General features: G+C 50.0%; 1 long non-coding RNA gene across 1 annotated transcript; it reads left to right on the plus strand.

Annotated features, from left to right (window-relative positions):
- Positions 1-7,600: 7,600 nt before the first annotated feature.
- Positions 7,601-17,309, plus strand: LOC122697850. The gene is made up of 4 exons (XR_006342186.1): positions 7,601-8,037; positions 16,060-16,109; positions 16,494-16,665; positions 16,766-17,309. It is a non-coding gene; the product is annotated as an uncharacterized LOC122697850 (long non-coding RNA).
- Positions 17,310-19,429: the final 2,120 nt, after the last annotated feature.

Below are 19,429 nucleotides of genomic sequence, written 5' to 3' on the forward strand. Positions count from 1 at the left end.
CTCTGCGTGAAAGCAGAGGCAGGGCTGGGTGAGGACTGAGTGAAAAGGCGGCTGTCTGCAAGCCCGGAAGAGAGGCCTCCCTGGGACCCAACCCTGCTGGGACCGTGATCTTGGGCTTCCAGACCTGTCAGAACATAAGCATCTGTTGTTTAAGCCCCTAGTCTTGGTTTTTTGTTATGGCATTCCAAGCTGACCAGTACAGAAGAAAACCAGTGGTTACCCAGCCATTTAAATCTCACAGAACGTTTTTTCTGTGTATCTTTTTAACTTCAAACTTTTTGTTGAAGGAGATAGGAAAGCGTTATCAAGTAGTATGTAGAAACTTGTTTTTTCAAGGGCTCATATTTTTTGCATCACGAAGCATTGAGAGTGGGTTTCTGTCTTGTCTGCCTGCTGCCTTGCCATCTATGAAGCAGGTGGAAAGTCTGACCATAAACACACAGCTAAAAGCACAGAACAACTGCTATTCTTCAGAAGAAGCGCCTTAAGGTTTGACCCTAAATCCCTTCCCCTCCCCCTCTGGCATGTTGTTAGAGCTTCTGGGGTTGATGTAATCTTTTTTTTTTTTGCCGCTGTGATAAATGCTGTACACTGCTGGTTTAAGTTGGTGGTGGTGGTTTAGTCGCTAAGTCGTGTCCGACCCTTGGCGACCCCATGGACTGTAGCCCTCCAGGCTCCTCTGTCCCTGGGATTCTCCAGGCAAGAATACTGGAGTGGGTTGCCATTTCCTTATCCAGGGGATCTTCCCAACCCAGGAATCAAACCCGGGTCTCCTGCATTGCAGGCAGATTCTTTACCAACTGAGCTATAAGGGAAGCCGCCCCTAAGATAAGAAAGAGGCTACAATTTGGTGGCAAGAATTTTTAGAAACACAAATTCCCTCCCTCCTGCCTGCAACCCTGACTCCTTGGACTAGTAAGTCACGGACACAGTGGTTACAGTCCAATTTGCTGCTCCAGGTGGTTTATGGGACTTTTTGTGCCTTTCCTCTACCTCTTTCTGCTCTGTACGAGTTCCTATCCTCTCCCACTGACACCAACACCCAGGTCTCCCTCTTAACTATAGTAAGAACTGTAGAATACACAGTTCAGAGGGACCATCTCCTACCTTCACCCAGGAGGGCCTTGGAGCGCTGAAAGAGTCAGCTTTGTCCCGTCAGTAATTGTGCCAGGTACTCCAGCACTTTGGCTTATTTATACTGACACTCTTCAGATTACCAACTCAGGGAGGGAAGATAAGGGCTCTTCTGGTCTTTTCTCCTTCACTTAGGAGATATATTCAAACAGAGATTTTTGTGCATCAGCATTCATAGCAGCAGTCTGCACAGCAGCCTAAAGGTAGACACAACCCGAGTCTATCTACAGATGAATGGATAAACAAAATGAGGTGTACTCATTCCATGGAAAATTATTTGGCCTAAAAAAGGAAAGAAATTCTGACTTAGGCTGCACCATGGATGAACCTTAAAGACATTATGCTCCCTGAATAAGCCAGATACAAAGGGACGGATGCTGCCTTTGACCGCTTCTGTGAAGTGCCCAGCACAGTCAGATTCACAGAGACAGAGTAGAATGGTGGTCCCAGGGGGTAAAGGGAACCGGGTGGAAAGTTAATGTTTGATGAGTCAGCTGGGAGAGATGCAAAACTCTGGAGACACTTGTGGTGGTGATGGTGGCAAAACAAGGAGAATGTACCTAAAGCCACTGAAATGGATGCTTAAGGAGTTAAAATGGTAAATTTCACACACATGATTTTTGCCAAGATAAAAAGAAAAAGAAAGGACAAGTGGTATCTGCTTGAAGCTACTCCTCCCCCTGAGACCAACGCACCAAACCCTTAGTGACTCTGATCCTCCCCACCCAGACCATCAAAACCATCGCCCTCATTGACAGGTGACTGCTTTGGGCAACCGCCTAAAAGTGGATGGCTGGATCGTATGGGAATTCTGTGTGTAACTTTCTGAGGAATTGCTGATGTGTGCTCCACAGTGACTGTACCATCTTATACTCTTGCCAGGGATGGCAGCGTCTTTGTTATGGTGTAGTGATTTACTGGATACCTTCCCATGCTCTGTTAAAGCTATAAATAAACACAGATACACATTCTACAAAGCACAATGGCACATGGGTCATTATTCACCATGTAAAGATGTTTTTTCTCCATCTTTTCCCATCCAACTGGGCGGGAAGGGCAGCAGCTTTGGGTTGAGAGGTTCAATACATAAAAATATTTGGTCAAGATAAACCAAACTTCTCATCATCTACTGAAAGTGACCTTCTCTTCTAGTGAATAAACTCAAGGGATGTACATGTGATCTTAGCACCTGGGCAGATTCCTGAGATGGAGCTGCACCCTCAAGAGTGGGGGCGCGCAGCAGGTAGCCCCACACCTGGCCCTTCCATGTGGCTTCTCAGGGGATGCCGGGGGTCAGCAGTGACCCTGAGGTTCTCCACCCACACCCCTTTGGCCTGGGCCTCATGATCCCTTTACAAATAGAACAGAAATCCACACGTAACAAAGCGGGAGGTCCATGATCTGTACTAGTTTCTTTGGTGTTGAATTTATGTTTGTTTTTTCTTATATCCACTTCACATTTGGCTTTAACGTCTCTGCTGCCTCACTGTGGGTCTTATTTCTCTGGCTGGGTGATTGTCAGGTTCCCGGATAAAGAGCTTTCTGGCAGGATGGGTCCGTGGTGAGAATGTCCAGGTATCTGCATCCTGAGCCTCCTTTTGGGAGGTACAAAGGAGCCACTCGGTTGAGCTGGGTGAGACCAAAGCAGATTTTTTAAATGTTTTTCTCAGTTTTTCACATATTTGCTTTCCTACTGCTGACGTCCATTAGCCTCCTGGAATCTGGAAGAGTAAGTCAGCTGAGCGGAGGAAGTTTAGGGAGGATTCACCTTTTTCTTTCCACACGATCTGTGGTAAGTTTTCACCGCTTTGTGGCCAAGAGTTGCTGCTGTTGTGTTCAGCCGCTCAGCGGTGTTCGACTTTTTGTGACCCCACGGACTGCAGCACACCAGGTTTCCCTGTCCTTCACCATCTCCTGGAGTTTGCTCAAACTCACGTCCATTAGGTCGGTGATCATCCAATCATCTCATCCTCGCCAAGAGAGAGGGCGATAGTTCCTGGGATTCTCTCTCTCTTTTTTTTTTTTAACAATTTCTCCAATAATTTTTCTTATGGCTGATGCTTTATTTCCTCACTTTTCACAAGGCAGAACATGTACTGAGAGTGGGTAGATTTTTTTGTGCATGTGTGATTGGTTAAGAGCTGTTGTTGGTATTTGAAATACTCTTTTGACGTTGATGTGCTGGCTTGGCAGCAGTCTTTCTTGTGTAAGCTGAAGCAGAAAAACAATCCGTGTAAAACTCCATGTCCTCTGTGATGCTGGGCAGTTTGTGCTCTTTATATATGAAACGCCACTAATTGTAGTGCAGATAGGAGATGCTGTGATTGGTGATGAGGGTGGTGGAGGCGGCAGCGGTATTATTCTCAACACAATAATGTTTTCTGGCCAGAGTCAGGCTCACACTTTTCTCTTTGCACATCAGTCCCTGAGACCTTGCTATGCACCATGTTCCAGCGATATAAGGAGAAGACAGATTGCTTGGCCCCCAGAAGAGGGGAGACACTGACAGTAAGCCGTGATAGAGGCTACTGCAGACTCTTGACCCTCATGGAGAGAGACTGCTTCTCCGTCTTCCGTGGAGAAAAGAGGAGCTTCTGGGGAGCAGAGAGAGGGAGGGGTGATGGAGTTGCATCTCAACAGGGTTTCCGGAATTGTTGGCATTTTGCACCAGATCATTCTTTGTCGGGGGGTCTGTGCTGTGCTTGGGAATGGATTCCGACAGCCTGGGCTGAAGACAGAGATTTGTGGGTGTCGGTTGTGGAAGCTGTGGGTGAGATGGCCCGGGGGCCGGGGCGTGTGGAAAGAGGAAGTGTGAGCCGGGTGGGATGGGTCTGGAGAACAGCAGATGGTTCCCATTACTATGCAGTCCTGTCTCTCACGAGCCCGTCCCAAACCCACAGGCCATTGGAATTTTCTCCTGTTCCTGTCTTTTAAAATCCAAAGCACCCATTTTGCACCTAAAGGCTGACCATCCTGGAGACCTTTTGAGTCTGACTGCTCTGTATCCCTGTTAACTTCTCTGGGGAATTCCGCTGTGAGCTCATAAGTCTGGGGCGCCATTTCTGTACCCTCTTGCTCTTTTTTTCTCAACCAGTTAAACCCAGTTACAACTCCTCCTCTGAGGGCTGTGGGAGGCTTAGCTGATGATTCTGGGCTCAGCTGAACATTTTGACTACAGGACAAAGTTCAGGTCCCCTCAGAAAAGCCTGACACCCATGTCCTTCCTGCCAGCTCCCGGAGCTTGGGGTGACTCACTGATCCAACAGGATTTGTTTGGTGACCCCGAGCCCTGACCCATGAGCAGCCTGAAAGGAGAACCTCTGTGACCTTATCTCTGAAAACACCCCTTGGCAGACCAGTGGTTTATTTTACTAAAAATAAGAAATGGGTGAACACTTTTTTGGAGGGGGGCTACTATTTAAATAAACTGAATAAAAACAAACTAATAAAAATCAGCTGGAAATGGATAAACAGCAAGGTCCTACTGCACAGCACAGAAAACTATATTCAATATCCTGTGATAAACCCTAATGGAAAAGAATATTAAAAATGTATATACATATAACAATCCCTTTGCTGTACAACAGAAATTAACATATCATTTTAAATCAAGTATACTTCAATAAAAAAAGTTAGCTGGATGTTGAAGCAATGTGTTAAAAAATAAAGCACGGGCTCACTGTTTATTTTGGAAAAAACATTAAAATTCCGTGAATCCTGTTGTAACTGGGGCTCAGCACCAGGAAGTCTGGTTCGAGGGTTTCCTAAGCGAAGCCGCTGGGAGGACAGGGGTGCTGTGAACTGTTTTCTCTCTTGCTGGGCTTATCTGCCAGGAGAGGGGCAGCGTGTGACTGATGTTTTCACCTGGCTGCTTCTGAACTTTGACCCACTGTTGCAACAGGGGTCACGGCAGAAAGGGCAGGCCCCAGGCCCCCGTGCAGCTCACCGGCCTGCAGGCCAGGTGTCAGCAGCGTGCTCCAAGCTGGTGAGAGGTGTCAGTGCCCCCACTGGCTGGCTTTGACGCATGGAAACTGTGTGATGCAGGGGGAAGTGGCGTCTCCCTGGAGAGGCGAATGTGGTCCAGAGGGAGCCCCGGGCTCTGGAGGGACTTGCAGCATCATCTGGGCCATTCACCCCTTCTACTTATCCATCCAGTCTGTCCACGTGTTCTGGGGCTACACTCTTTAATTTCTTTTTAATTTTTTTAAAAAAGCATTTTTGATTTTATATTTGAGTATGGCTGATTAATGGGTTTCCCAGGTGGCTTAGTAGTAAAGAATCCACCTGGCCACGTAAGGCACTCAGGAGACATGGGTTCGATCCCTGGGTCCGGAAGATCCCCTGGAGGAGGGAATGATAACCCATCCAGTATTCTTGCCTGGAGAAGAGCATGGCCTGAGGAGCCTGGCAGGCTAAAGCCCATGTGGTTGCAAAGAGTCAGACCTTTGCAAGCACACACACACATAGCTGGTTATAACAGTGTTGTGATGGTTTCAGGGGCGCAGCAAAGGGGTTCAGCCGTACCCCTACATGGATCCATTCTCCCCCAAGCTCCCCTCCCATCCAGTCCGCCACGCACTCTTTAGCTTTTGCCCGAGTGCTGGGTCCTGGCTGATTTTGCTTCTTGTCCAACTTGCTGATTTAATAACGGCATGAATCAGAAGGCGAGCTCAGCTTGCACCCACAAGCCACGGCACTCGGGTGTTTCAGCTCAGCAGGAACAGTGGGGTCTCAGCCTCTGTTTCAGGGCCAAGGCCCGGGCTGGATTCACTCTGGCTGTGTGCTGACCGCACCCCCCCCCTCCGCACCCCCCACCTCGCCCTGACCCTGGCCACGTGTCCATCCCCCTCGACTGACAGGTCAGGGTGGAGAGTGGCCTTCTTAGAACTGAGGTTTCAAAGCTCCTTTGGGGCGGGAGTGTCAGCGGAGGGGACGGGTGTGTTCATGCCATTGTCCCCAGAGCTGTCAGCCTGGCCATGATTTGGGGGGCTTTAAAGTCATCTGGAGAAGCAGGAGGGCAGACCCGTCTGCCTTGGGCGTGAGTGCTTCCATTCAGAATAATGTGATTCTACATCACTAGGCCCCCCACGCTCTCCTGTTATTTCCACGTGTGCCAAGTTTATAAAGTCGTCGGTTTCCATAACCTCAAGTGCCCACAGCCTTTTCATTTTAATTCAGCTTTCAGTGGGAGGTGCACGTGAGCAGTAAGATGGGTGGCTGGTGCCCAGCTTCTCCACCCTTGTCGGAGATCTGCTGACACGCCTGGCGTAAAGCCAGCCTCAGGTCCTTTCCCCGGGGGCAGGGTGGGCTAGGGCTGAGGGTAGGGGCCGAGCAGACTGGACTTCGCTTCTGGAACCCGCAGGAGCTAGCTGGAGGGACTCAGCCTTCTGCAGACACATTACAACCCAGGAGACGTTAATCTAGTTTGTGCCAGGCACAGCACCCACAACACCCACCTCCCTTGTGTGGGAACTGACATGATTGGGGAAAATTGGATAAACCTTTGAAGATGCAGAAGGCAGAGTGGGCCACAGGGGGCCAATCAAGGGATGCTTCGGGAACTTCCTTCTCACTCCCTCTGATGGAGACGCAAAACCAGGGGGCCCACTTTGCTCAGCACGGAGCCAGCCCGCCAGCCTGCTGGGAGCTGTGGAGACACGTGGCTGCCGCAGTGGCAATGAGTCAGCATCCCACCTGCCTCGGAGGCCCCGAGAACCCGCAAGGGTGCTCATCCCCCGGGTTAATATTAACCATCCAGGAGGGCCCCAGGCAAACCCAGGAAGCGGGGCGTGGTGACCCAGGGCTGGAGGCTGGGGAAGCCCGGAGCCCAGAGTCCTCTTAACCTGGCCCTTCAGCTCGCTCAGTTTTCCTCTCCTGAAATTCATTTTCTCCTTCCCTGCTGCCCAGGTGTTTGAGTGAAACGCTGCCACTGGCCTGACCCGTGCTGGGGAGGGGCCTGAGAGCCACAGTGCATTTGTGAATTTCCAGAAAGGCTTTGGCACAGGGGACTCTGCTCTGTTCTGTGGCAGCCGGGATGGGAGGGGGTTCTAGGGGAGAATGGATACGTGTACATATATGACTTCCTGGCGGCCCAGAGGTAAAGAATCCGCCTGCAAAGCAGGAGACTCAGGTTTGATCCGTGGGTCGGGAAGATCCTCTGGAGAAGGAAATGGCAACCCACTCCAGTCTTCTTGCCTGGAGAATCCCATGGACAGAAGTGCCTGGTGGGCCACAGTCCATGGGGTTGCAGAAGCGTCGGATACAACGGAGCGACCCAGCATAGCACAGTGCTTAAGTGTGGCTGACTCCCTTCGCGGTTCACGGGAAACTATCACAACATTGTTAGTGGGCTATACCCCAGGACAAAGTAACAAGTTTAAAAAAAAGAGAGGGCTTTGGGTCAGAGCTGGGTGAGAGGTCAACGTCCATGGCTGATGCTGGAGGGTCGATTCCCCTGTAGAAGGGCTTTCCTGGGCCAGCCCGCACCCTGTCGCTGGGCCCGTGATGTCTCGACTCTGGGAAACACGTCAGGCCTCTGCTGTGTGGAACAGTGAATTCTGACAGCTGTGAGCGAGTTCTGGAGACTTGGGGGAAAGTGTGCTGAAGGGGGCCAGGTGGCGTCGCAGCTCCCGTCCTTGGAGGCTTATCACCCACCGACAGATAAACAGACTTGGCCCACATGACTCACGAGGGAGGCTTAACTCCTTCTGAGATTGCCAGTTCCCGGGAAACTGGGGGAAAAACAAGCAGAAAGAGGAAGGTTTGTTTGTTTGCTCGACAAATGTTTACCGAGCACCGTGACGTGGCGGCCTGTCCTCAGCCTCGGAAGATGCACAGCTCCAAGCAAGGCCGGCGAGTTCCCGGTCGTCCCGCAGTGTCCACTCCAGGGAGAGAGGACAAGAGGTATATTAGGCATTCAAATAAACAAATAAGAGAATCCACAAGCGGCCAGCGCCCTGGACACAGAGAACCAGGCGGTGGTTCTCAAATGTGAGACCCCGTCACACTCATATGGGGCTGGGGGGGGGGGGGAGGGAGGGGCAGTTAAAACACAGATGGCCTGGCCCCGGCCCAGCGTTTCTGGTTCGGTGTGTCCAGGGAGGGGCCAGGTAATCTGTCTTTCTCACAAGGTCTCAGGTGATGCCGTTGGTCCTGGTCCCTGGACCATACTTTGAGAGCGACTGAGGAGGGTCTCATGACAAGGTGGTGGGTGGGGGCAAATTTGGGAAGCCACTCAGGAAGGCTCAAGGAGGTCAGGGCTGTTCACGTCCCAACGGCTGAAGAGGCAGGCGTGGAGGCTCTCTGTTATTTGCAGTTCTTTTTGGAATGGACAGCTGCAAAGAAAGGAAAACAGTGTACCTCTCATCTCTCTCTCTCTCTTTCCACTTTTGTCCCTATTCAGATGAGCATTTGGAATCTCATTGTTCTGGGGAGCTGGCCATCTAGCTGGCCTCAAGGCATGATGCTACTTTGTGGCCTAGAATATTCCCATCTATTTGTTAGTTCTCACGAAGCAGCAGTTTAAAGCCGATCTGAGTTTAAACATTTCAGGAACATCCCTGATACCAGAGGGAAGGAGGTCCTTGTTCTGGTTGTAACCAGCTCTGAGGCTCCCTGGGTCCCGTCTCCTCAGTTACCCACTATGTAGGGTATGTGTTTGTGTGTGCTTTCTTTTTTAAAGTTTTATTGAAATACAGTTGATTTATATGTGTTAATTTCTGCTATACAGCCAAGGGATTCAGATACATACATACATATATTCTTTTCTCTTATGGCTTATCACAGAGTAGTGAATATAGTTCCCTGTGTTATATAATTTTTGCTGTTGTTGTTTAATTAAGTCATGTCCGACTGTTTGCAACCCCATGGATTGTAGCCTGCTTGACTCCTCCATCCATGGGGTTCTCTTGGCAAGAATACTGGAGTGGGTTGCCGTTTCCTTCTTCTGTGTTTTTTTTTAAAATATTTATTTTATTTATTTATTTGGCTGCACCATATCAGGTTGCAGCATGTGGGATCTAGTTTTCTGACCGGGGATGGAACCCGGGTCCCCTGGTTTTGGGAGGATGGAGTCTTAGCCACTGGACCACCAGGGAAGTCTGGTAGTTGTGTTTTTGTAAAATAAAGATAAAAAGCATCACAGATTAAAAGATCATAATTGACCTGAAGACAGAAGATATAACTCCTTCATCTTTCCATCCTCGGGGTCTAGCAGCAAGCCTGCCCTAACAGTAAGCCATGCATGCTTGTTGATTGCAAATATTCAATCAATTATTTAGTCACAACCAGGCACTATGCTAGGTGCTGGGAGTATAAAAACAAAGGCAGACCTGGCCCCTGCTCTCATGGAGTTCACAGTCTAGGTCAGGGATACAGACAAATTAACAGTCTTCCTTGATGGCTCAGACTGTAAAGACTCCGCCTGCAATGGGGGAGAGCCAGGTTTGATCCTGGGAGTTGAGAAGATCCCCTGGAGAAGGGAATGGCTACCCTTCCATTATTCTTGACTGGAGACTTCCATGGATGGGGGAGCCTGGTGGGGTCCAAAGAGTCAGATATGACTAAGAGACTAACACTTTCACCCCACGCTACCATATAGGGTGCTGTCTTGAAGTCTATACTAGAAGTGAGATGGGGCACTATGGAAACATATGGTCTAGGGAGGTCAGGAAGGCTTCCTGGAAGCAGTGGCAGATAACATGGAGGATGAGTGGGCTGGATAAGCAGGAGTGTGCGTCTGCTCAGGCCTGGAGGTGGGAGGCACACTCCCTGACTGGCTTCGGTTCAGGATAGCTGGGGCCGAGAACTGGGACATGCTCCTGAAGGGCACTGTAGGGAGGGGTTGGTGTTAGGGCACATGGAGGATGCGTCTTAGGGGTCTCACTGGCTCGTTGCCATTTACACCAAGCACAAAGGTTCTGCCTTACGTACCCAGTGGGAATCAGCCAAATACCTGGGGTGGGGAAACTTGCTGCGGTGTTGACTGGACTCTGTTTTGAGTTGGCTGTGTTTGAAGGTCCTGGTTCCCAGCCTTCACTTCCTCCCACCTGTTGAACGGGGAGGGCTGGGCAAACCTGTTTGGGTGAAGGAAGAGCTTGTTGAACTCTGTACCTTCAAAGAGCCTTCTTGGAACAGAAGTGACAACTCTATTATAATGTGGTTTGGGGGTGAAAGATCATGTCCAAAATGGTTGCTGAAACACTAAAATATGATTTTTGTGCCCAGCGAGGTGTAGCTGGCTTCCTGTGAGCGATGTCTACTCGCCTGGCGAGTAGGTCCTGGCTAATGACCCTGTGACCTGGGGCAAATCAGTTAGTCTTTTGGCACCCAACTTATTTACAGTTACAAAATGGAAGGTCAGGGGATGTTGTGCGTAGGAATGAGATGGTGATTGTGAAAACACTGGGCTCTTTCTGGACAACATCAAGCGTCCAGGACATGGGCTGTTAGAGGCATTTAGTTTAGTTGAGTTGATATGGCAATGGTCACCGCTTCTGCTGTGTGTCTGGGCGTCCTTAATGGTTAAGTATGCAGCCCAGAATCTGTGTCTAGTTTACTTCCGTAAAAATACTTTCTCCTTGCTTTTATATAGACTTTCTCCTATTTTATTTATTCAAAGACTAGTACGTTCAGAAACTTTAGGTTAATAAAACATCCCCAGTAGAAAGAGAAGGGGCCAGGTACAACTTTTCCAATTAATTTTGCATTAACTTGGAAAAGCTGTGGATTTGCAGCGGGAAGTTTGTGTTTTGTGTGAGAAAAGTGCATCGTCTCAGAAACTCTTTGGATCCCTTGCTGTCCTTTCAGAAAAGGTGATTGAGATTCCCCAGGGCACCCCACTGCTGTCTCCAGCAGGCTGCACCCCCTTTTGAAGAACTCGGGTCTTGTTCAGACTTGCAGATTGAATCACTCCCTCTGTCCCGATGGACTTGTTTTCCGGCCAGGCTTCCTCCTGTGGCAGCTGACCTGGATTTTCTCTCTTCCACTTGGGTTTTTTTTTTGACCCCAAGAGATACTGAGGTTCAGACGGGCGTTACTTGGAGGGGAGAGGCACGCAGCATTTTCTAATTGTTCAGGATGTTCTATTTCTTGGGCTGGCTCCCACGTTCGTTTTGCAGGCATGAAAGGAACTCTCCACTCTGGACACGGAGTGAGTCTTTTCATGCGGGTTTTTCTTTTTTCCATGCCTGATTTCCTTCCCATTTCTCTCCACCATTTTGAAGAATGGCATGGACGGTGGAGAAAAGCACTTTCATGTTAAAATGTGAGCCATGTGTTTGGTGCAAGAAAGCAGGGAGTTACTCATCCTAACAGGCTAATGCCAAATGCAAATGACAATTCGAGGCTGAGCAAAATAAACTCACTTTTTAAACCCTGAGGTCCAACCAGCAGATTCCTAAAGGGAAGCTAAGTGCCTTTAATGAGCTTTTGGATGAAGCACATTCTCCCCAATTCCTGTTCTTCTGTAGATATCTTAAGGCAGCATAATTGGAATCGGAGCTAGATTTCTATATTCTCTCTCTCTCTTTTTCCCTCTGATGGATGAAAATTAGGGTTTACTTAATATCAGTTATCTATTGCATTTTTAAAATTTTAATGACATTTTATTTAACCAAATATACGTAAAACATTATCATTTTAACATGTAATAAGTTTAAAATTATTGAGATAATTTACATTTTTTTTCTTGCAAAATGTTGGAGACCCAGTGTGCCTTTCATAGTAACAGCACATCTCAGTTTTGACCATCTGTATTTCAAATACTCAATAGCCGCTAGCCATTTGTGGCCGCCTGTTCAACAGTAGAGCAATTGTAGGTATCAGTTCAGTTCAGTTCAGTCGCTCAGTCATGTCCAACTCTTTGCAACCCCATGAACTGCAGCATGCCCGGCCTCCCTGTCCATCACCAACTCCCAGAGTTTACCCAAACTCATGTCCATTGAGTCAGTGATGCCATCCAGCCATCTAATCCTCTGTCGTCCCCTTCTCCTCCTGCCCTCAATCTTTCCCAACATCAGGGTCTTTTCAAATGAGTCAGCTCTTTGTATCAGGTGGCCAAAATATTGGAGTTTCAGCTTCAACATCCGTCCTTCCAATGAACACCCGGGACTGATCTCCTTTAGGATGGACTGGTTGGATCTCCTTGCAGTCCAAGGGACTCTCAAGAGTCTTCTCCAACACCACAGTTCAAAAGCTTCAATTCTTCAGCGCTCAGCTTTCTTTGTAGTCCAACTTTCACATCCATACACGACTATTGGAAAAATTACAGCCTTGACTCGACAGACCTTTGTTGACAAAGTAATGTCTCTGCTTTTTAATATGCTGTCTAGGTTGGTCATAACTTTCCTTCCAAGGAGTAAGCGTCTTTTAATTTCATTGCTGCAGTCACCATCTGCAGTGATTTTGGAGCCCCCAAAAATAAAGTCAGTCACTGTTTCCACTGTTTCCCCATCTATTTGCCATGAAGTGATGGGACCGGATGCCATGATCTTAGTTTTCTGAATGTTGAGCTTTAAGCCAACTTTTTAATTTAGGTTAAATATAAATATAGCTCCAGATTAATCACCTTAAGGATTTAAAGAGAGCAGAGTGATATTCCAGCATCTTCTGAGGCTGCAAGATTTCACTGACGGTAAACTCCAGGAATAACAATAATCGTTCACGTTATTAGATATACTTCCCTATCAGCTTGAATTTAGGTTTAAATAACAGAAAGTGAAATGAAATTAAAAAGGAAAAAGCATATGTTACAAAATTCAAAAAAAGGTAACATTTGGTACATTTTTGTATTCTCTTAAAATCCAAACTTGGCTTCAAATGGAAGAGCATTCCAAGTTCAATGTGTGTGTGTGTGTGTGTGTGTGTGTGTGTGTGCGCGCACACGTGCGCATGCTCAGTTCCTCAGTCGTGTCTGACTCTTTGTGACCCCGTGGACTGTAGCCCTCCAGGCTCCTCTGTCCATGGAATTTTCCAGGCAAGAATACTGGAGTGGGTTGCCATTTCCTTCTCCAGGATCTTCCTGACCCAGGGGTCGAACCCGCATCTCCTGCATCCCCCGCATCTCCTGCATTGCACGTGGATTCTCTACCACTTGAGCCACCGGGGACGCTGGGTAGAAACCATCTAATTCAGAGACTGCCTTCCTACCTACAGCGTTTAAGAAAATCCCGCCTGGGACTTAGGGGCATGCCTTCCAACACACAGAGCATTCGGCATGCAGGGGAGACAGAGCGTGAACCTTCTTTCAAGGAAAGGAAAAGAAAGCATAAAGGGGTCAGGAGAAGAGTCAGTCTTCAGGTCTAGTTAGAGGCTGAGCTGAGACTTCCTCATCCCAGACCTGAGCAGATGACAAAGTGTTTCCTCAGAGCCGCGAGAGGACGGCAGGGAGTGATGACCACGTCTTATGCCCTGCACACGGCCGGAGGCTGAGCGGATGAGTTCTTGGTTCTCATGCAACATTACAAGGAAGGGAGGTGAGATGGGCCAGATTAGGAATGTTCCCGGGCCTGCTGGCCGTACTGACCAGAGTAGCCTGCGGCTGCACCTCTTTGCTCACCTCAGACAGGAATTTGGGAAAGTGAAGCAGAGTTATTATCTGAATACTTGTCTGCAGCTGTGGGAATGGAAGCCGCCCTGAACTCACAGCAGATTCCAGATGCATCATCCCCCTTTCCTAGATCATGTGGCCACTTGAATCATTCCAGGGTTCAGTTCAGTTCAGTTCAGTCACTCAGTGGTGTCCAACTCTTTGCGACCCCACAAACCACAGCATGCCAGGCCTCCCTGTCCATCACCAACTCGGGGAGTTTACTCAAACTCATGTCCATTGAGTCAGTGATGCCATCCAACCATCTCATCTTCTGTCATCCCCTTCTCCTCCTGCCCTCAATCTTTCCCAGCATCAGGGTCTTTTCCAATGAGTCAGCTCTTCACCTCAGGTGGCTAAAGTACTGGAGCTTCAGCTTTAGCATCAGTCCTTCCAATGAACACCCAGGACTGATTTCCTTTAGAGTGGACTGGTTGGATTCCAGGATAATTCCTTATTATCAGTACTTTTCTGCTCAGCACTGAGCAGTTATAAATGGGGCGTTTGATGATGCTGATGATAAGACAGTTTGCTTGCTTGAATTGGGATCCAAATAAGGTTTACATTGCGGGGTTGTTATATGCCTGTCTTCTTTAATCTGTTTGTTGTTGTTCAGTCATTAAGTCATGTCTGACTCTCTGAAACCCCATGGACTGCAGCATGCCCACTTCCCTGTCCTTCACCATCTCCCAGAGTTTACTCAAACTCATGTCCACTGAGTCAGTGATGCCATCCAACCATCTCATCTTCTGTCACCACCTTTTCCTCCTGCCCTCAATCTTTCCCAGCATCAGGGTCTTTTCCAAAGAGTTGGCTCTTCTCATCAGGTGGCCAAAGTGTTCAAATTTAATCTATAGCTCTCCGCTTTCCCTTTTCTTCCTTGCCATTTTCCAGTTTTTGCTTGTTTTTGAAGAAACCAGGTCGTTTTTCCCATGGAGTTTCCCACAGTCTTCATTTTGCTGATTGAAGCTCAGGGTGTTGTTTATCACTGGGCTGTGTCACCTGCATTTCTGAGCCTCTGAGTTGGCAGTGAGATCTGACTTCACCTGAGTGAGATTTCCTTCGGCACAAAGCCCCACCTGGAAGTGGTCTCATCATCTCTGACCTCAGCTCTGTCTCCCTCTTGCTCAGGCCGTTTCTGCCCCCTGGTCTTGAACACTAGGCACGCGCTCTCCAAAGGGCCCGCCCAGCTTCCCCACCTGCCTCTCGCCGCCTTCGAGTCTTGGCTCAAAGGTTCTCTTCTTGATGAGGGCGGCCCTGGCCACACGGAACCTTGACCAGCACTTCCGGTCACAGAGCAGTGCCTGACACGTGATGTGGTCCCTCCGTCTGCGCAGGATGTGTTAAAGACAGGGAACCACGTTCCTCCCATCTTATTCTGCCTGGGATGCCACTGGCAATTACAGCGCATGTTTCCTCGGGTGCCAGGCACCACTCAGCCCCAGGCGTGCTGTGCGCTGAATGCGGGGCTTATTTCAACGTCACTCAGCATAGGGCAGGTCCTACTGTTGTCCTCCTACAGACAAGACTGGCGGGCTTGGAGGTGCCCTGCCCAGGGCCTCCAAGGAAAGGCTTGTGGCTCCAGCCTTGAGGAATGCAGTCAGCAGAGAGCCTGCAGCCATCAGCCTCTTGTTCAGAGTCACACATACCCTGGGCTGTGTACACGGGTGGATCCCAGCAGGAGGACAAAAACCTGGCCACCAAGCCCCAGCCTTGATGGACCAACACATGCTCCCCAAATCCCCATGGGACCAGCTCAGCCTTTGTCCAAGTTCAGCTTCTCTTTCTGCCCGAACTTGACGGCTCCACCCCCGTCTCTGAAGGTGTCCGTGTTCAGCACGTGTGCTCAGTTGTGTCCGACTCTTTATGACCCCACTGACTGTAGCCCACCAGGCTCCCCTGTCCGTGGGGTCTCCCAGGCAAGGGTACTGGAGTGGGTTGCCATTTCCTTCTCCAGGGGATCTTCCCCACCCAGGGATCGAACCCGAGTCTGGTGCATTAGCAGGTAGATTCTTTACCACTGCACCCCCGGGGGAGCCTAATAAATGCTCTGCAAGCCAAACTCCATCTCAACCTCCACATCCTGGAAACCCCAACTTGTGATGCCAAGGAAGCAAAATCTCAGAAAGTGAGCTGAGCTTCCCAGGGTCCCAGTGCAGTGCTGGCAGAGGAGGAATTTGACTGGGCTCTGGTCTCTCCGGTGGGATGTGCTGTTTCCAGAAGCACCACATACCTCCCAGAGCCCTGAATCTGGGGAAGTCCCATCCACACTGGGCCTCTGCTCTGGGTTTCAGCTGCTTGGGTGAGGCAGCCTAGCCACATTCAACATGTCTCTGCAGGAAACTGGATTCTCGGTCACAGCTGGTGACCTACAGTGCAGTGTAAGAAGGTGAGCTGTCCATTTCCTAAGCGGCAACTAGGAAAAGGTTCACGGAGGGGGAGGAGGAGGAGGGGCTGTGGAAGAGGATGTTCTCACCGTTGCAGGTGGGAACGGTACGGCCATTTCAGAGTTTTGACAAAAACCCTTAAAAACAGTAGTCTTTGATTTCCTCATTTCAGTAAATTAACGTACGGGGAATGGAAAGAAAAAAACAAAAGAGGAAAGGGATCAGCAGTCCCTGTGAGTCCCTGCTTTTGTCCTTGGGGCTTTGGTGCCCTCAGGATCAAAAACCTCACTTTATCTCCTGGCCGCTGGGTAGGTCCCTCCCCTGTGTCCCAGAGGTTGGTTACTTAACTTACCTTTTTATGTTCAACCCCTGGCCGCACTTTGTAGGTTAGAACGCATGATGGTTAGACGGCATCACCGACTCAATGGACATGAATCTGAGCCAGCTTCAGGAGACAGTGGGGAACAGAGGGACCTGGCAGGCTGCAGTCCATGAGGTCGCAGAGTTGGACATGACCTAGCAACCGAACAACAACAATCACTGTGTAATCTGTTTATGGTCTGTTCTTCCCCTCTAGACTTTGGGGGTCCTCGGGTCAGGGGCTCTGTCACGACCTTGTGTTTCTCTGGTGACCTTTTGCGTTCCTCTCTCCTTGCAGGGGGGAGGCACTGATGACATCCTTGGTGAACAAAGTGACTGAAGGTTAAGTGGTGAGCAGTGGCTTATCTTCCAGAACGGCAGCTCCTGCAGGCGATGGGTGTACGTGGCAGGGAGGAGACTATCACAGAGCCGCAGCGTCCCTACTGACTCCTAGACCAATGAGCTTCTGATTCCTTTGTTCAGCTACGGGATGGAGCCCTGGGCTTTTATCCACGTTTCCTTAAGAAGTAAAGGCTGACTTTATTGCACTTTGCAGATACTGCGATTGTTTTTTTGTTTTTTTTTTAATTGAAGGTTTGGGGCAACCCTGTGATGTCAGATGATGGTTAACTTTTTTTTTTTTTTTAGCATTAAAAGTTTTTTTTTAAGTCTTTATTGAATTTGTAACAATATTGCTTCTGCTTTATGTTTTGATTGTTTGGCTGCGAGAGATCTGAGCCGCCTAACCAGGGATCAAACCCGTGCCTCTTGCACTGGAAGGTGAGGACTTAATCACTGGACCACCAGGGAAGACCCCTGGCAATAAAGTATTTTAAATTAAAGTATGCACACTGTTTTTCTAGACATCATGCTCTTGTGCACTTTATAGACTACAAGTGAAGTGCAGACATAACTCATATGCCTGGGAAACCAAAGCCCGTGTGTGACTTGCTCTGTCGGGACACCCGCTTTATTGTGTGGTCTGGAACCCAGCCCGCGGGGTCTCCGAGGTCTGCCCGTGTGTGTTCTCCTGGTCCCGTCTGGCTCCTGCTTCGGGCCCAGGTGGAACTCCCTCCCAGCTCATTTGCCACAGGAGGAAAAAGCCCGGGCAGGCATTCCCCAGGTGGGACCCAAACCACCCTGCCTTCCTTCTCTGGGTGACTCTTTGATCTCTTGTTCCCTGGAAACTGGAGGCTCCTTGAAGAATTCTCCCTTGTTTACCCAAAAGCAGTGAACTCTTAACAACGAACCACATTTTGCAGAGTCCTCCAGCCCGGGGCCGAGGGTCTGCAGGCTGGGGTGTGTCCGCAGAGGCGGTGGCAGGGGCGAGCTGGCTCATCCTCGTCCCCTAACGAGGATGTGGAGGCTGGCTCATCACTGGCTCCAGAGGAAAGTAGGGCGATAGTTGGAAAAAAGGGCGCGATCAAGGGGAGGTTCGCCTCCAGAAGAGGGCTCCGTCCACGTACAAGGTTAAAAATGCGCTCCCCAGGCGGCTCAGTGGTAAAGAATCTGCCTGTCAACGCAAGAGAGAAAACACGAGATAAAGCTCTGATCCCTGGGTCAGGACGGTCTCCTGGAGAAGGAAACGGCAACCCGCTCCAGTGTTCTTGCCTGAAAAATCCCACGGATGGAGGAACTTGGCGCCTACAGTCCATGGGGCCGCGAAGAGTTGGACATCACTGAGCAACTTAGTGCAGGAGTACAAGGTGAAAACCCCACGTCGGTGAGCATTCCCTGGGCTCTGGTCAAGGCAGAGCCACGGGGCACAGTGATGCGCGCCCAAGGGAAAAGCAAGCTGGGGGTGGAGACGTGAGGGGGCTCAGGGGGGCAGGCGGAGGCAGGGAGAGAGCAGAGGGGCAGCGAGGGTCCACTCTGGAGAGAGAGACGGGGCATGTGGTACGGGAGCAAACTCCCCAGGGGACGACAGAGTCCAGGTTACAGAGCCACAGTGTGGTTGGAGGGTAGTCTGCATTAGAGGCGCCTGGGGAATGAAAAATATACTGATGCTGGGCCTTTTCCCAAGGCAGTCTAACCTAATTGGCCTGGAGTTTGGCCCAAGGGATTTGGATGAGCCAGCTGGTTAGGAGCACCAGCTCTAGACTTCAGAAAGGGGGCAGTGCCTCTCCTGGGGGCGGGGAGGAGGAGGGAGGGCTGGTGGGGACCTGAGAACAGTCAGGCGCGCTTTCCTAGTTCTTTCAGTCACACGTCTCAGTCTCTGACTGCAGACGAGTCCCCTGCAGGTCTTGCTGAAATGCAGATTCTGGATAGCAGGGCCGGGCGGGGCCTAAGACTCTGCATTTGTAACTCACTCCTGGGGTGCCACTGCTGCCGGACCCTGTTTTGATTGCATGCTCAGTCGTGTCCGACTTTTTGTGACCCCATGGACTCTAACCTGCCAGGCTCTTCTGTCCAGGGGATTTTCCAAGCAAGAGTACTGGGGTGGGTTGCCATTTCCCCCTCTAGGGGATCGTCATGAACCAGGGATTGCAACCAGGTCTCCTGGGACTCCTGCATTGGAAGGTGGACTCTTTACCACTGAGCCACCTGGGAAGCCCAATGCTTTGGTTGGTAAGGCTTAAAGTTCACAGAGGGTTTCATGTCGACCCCCTTGTTTTGCGTCAGACACGATCTGGCCTACATGACGTGGCTCTTACGGTCCTGATTGTACAGGAGAGGGAAGGAGGTCAGAGAGGGGCAGGCAGAGGAGCAGAGGGTGGCCCCGGGCAGCGATGTCTGGTGGGCCTTTGAGCACTGCGCCACTTTCATCAGCTCATGGGTGAGAAACGGCTGCAGGTCCCATCACTCGCCTCAGAGGATGGCGCAGAGCTCAGGTCTCCCTGCTCCAGGGCCTGAGCCAGTCCTGGGAGCCAGTGAGGGCCTCAGGCCGCCTGCTCTGAGGACAGGCCTGGGTGTGTGACTCCGTGGGGTGCGAGGGCTCACAGATGGATCGCAGTCCCAGGAG

The sequence above is a fragment of the Cervus elaphus genome, chromosome 7, assembly GCF_910594005.1.
Source record: "Cervus elaphus chromosome 7, mCerEla1.1, whole genome shotgun sequence".
In the NCBI taxonomy this organism is placed as follows: Eukaryota; Metazoa; Chordata; class Mammalia; order Artiodactyla; family Cervidae; genus Cervus; species Cervus elaphus.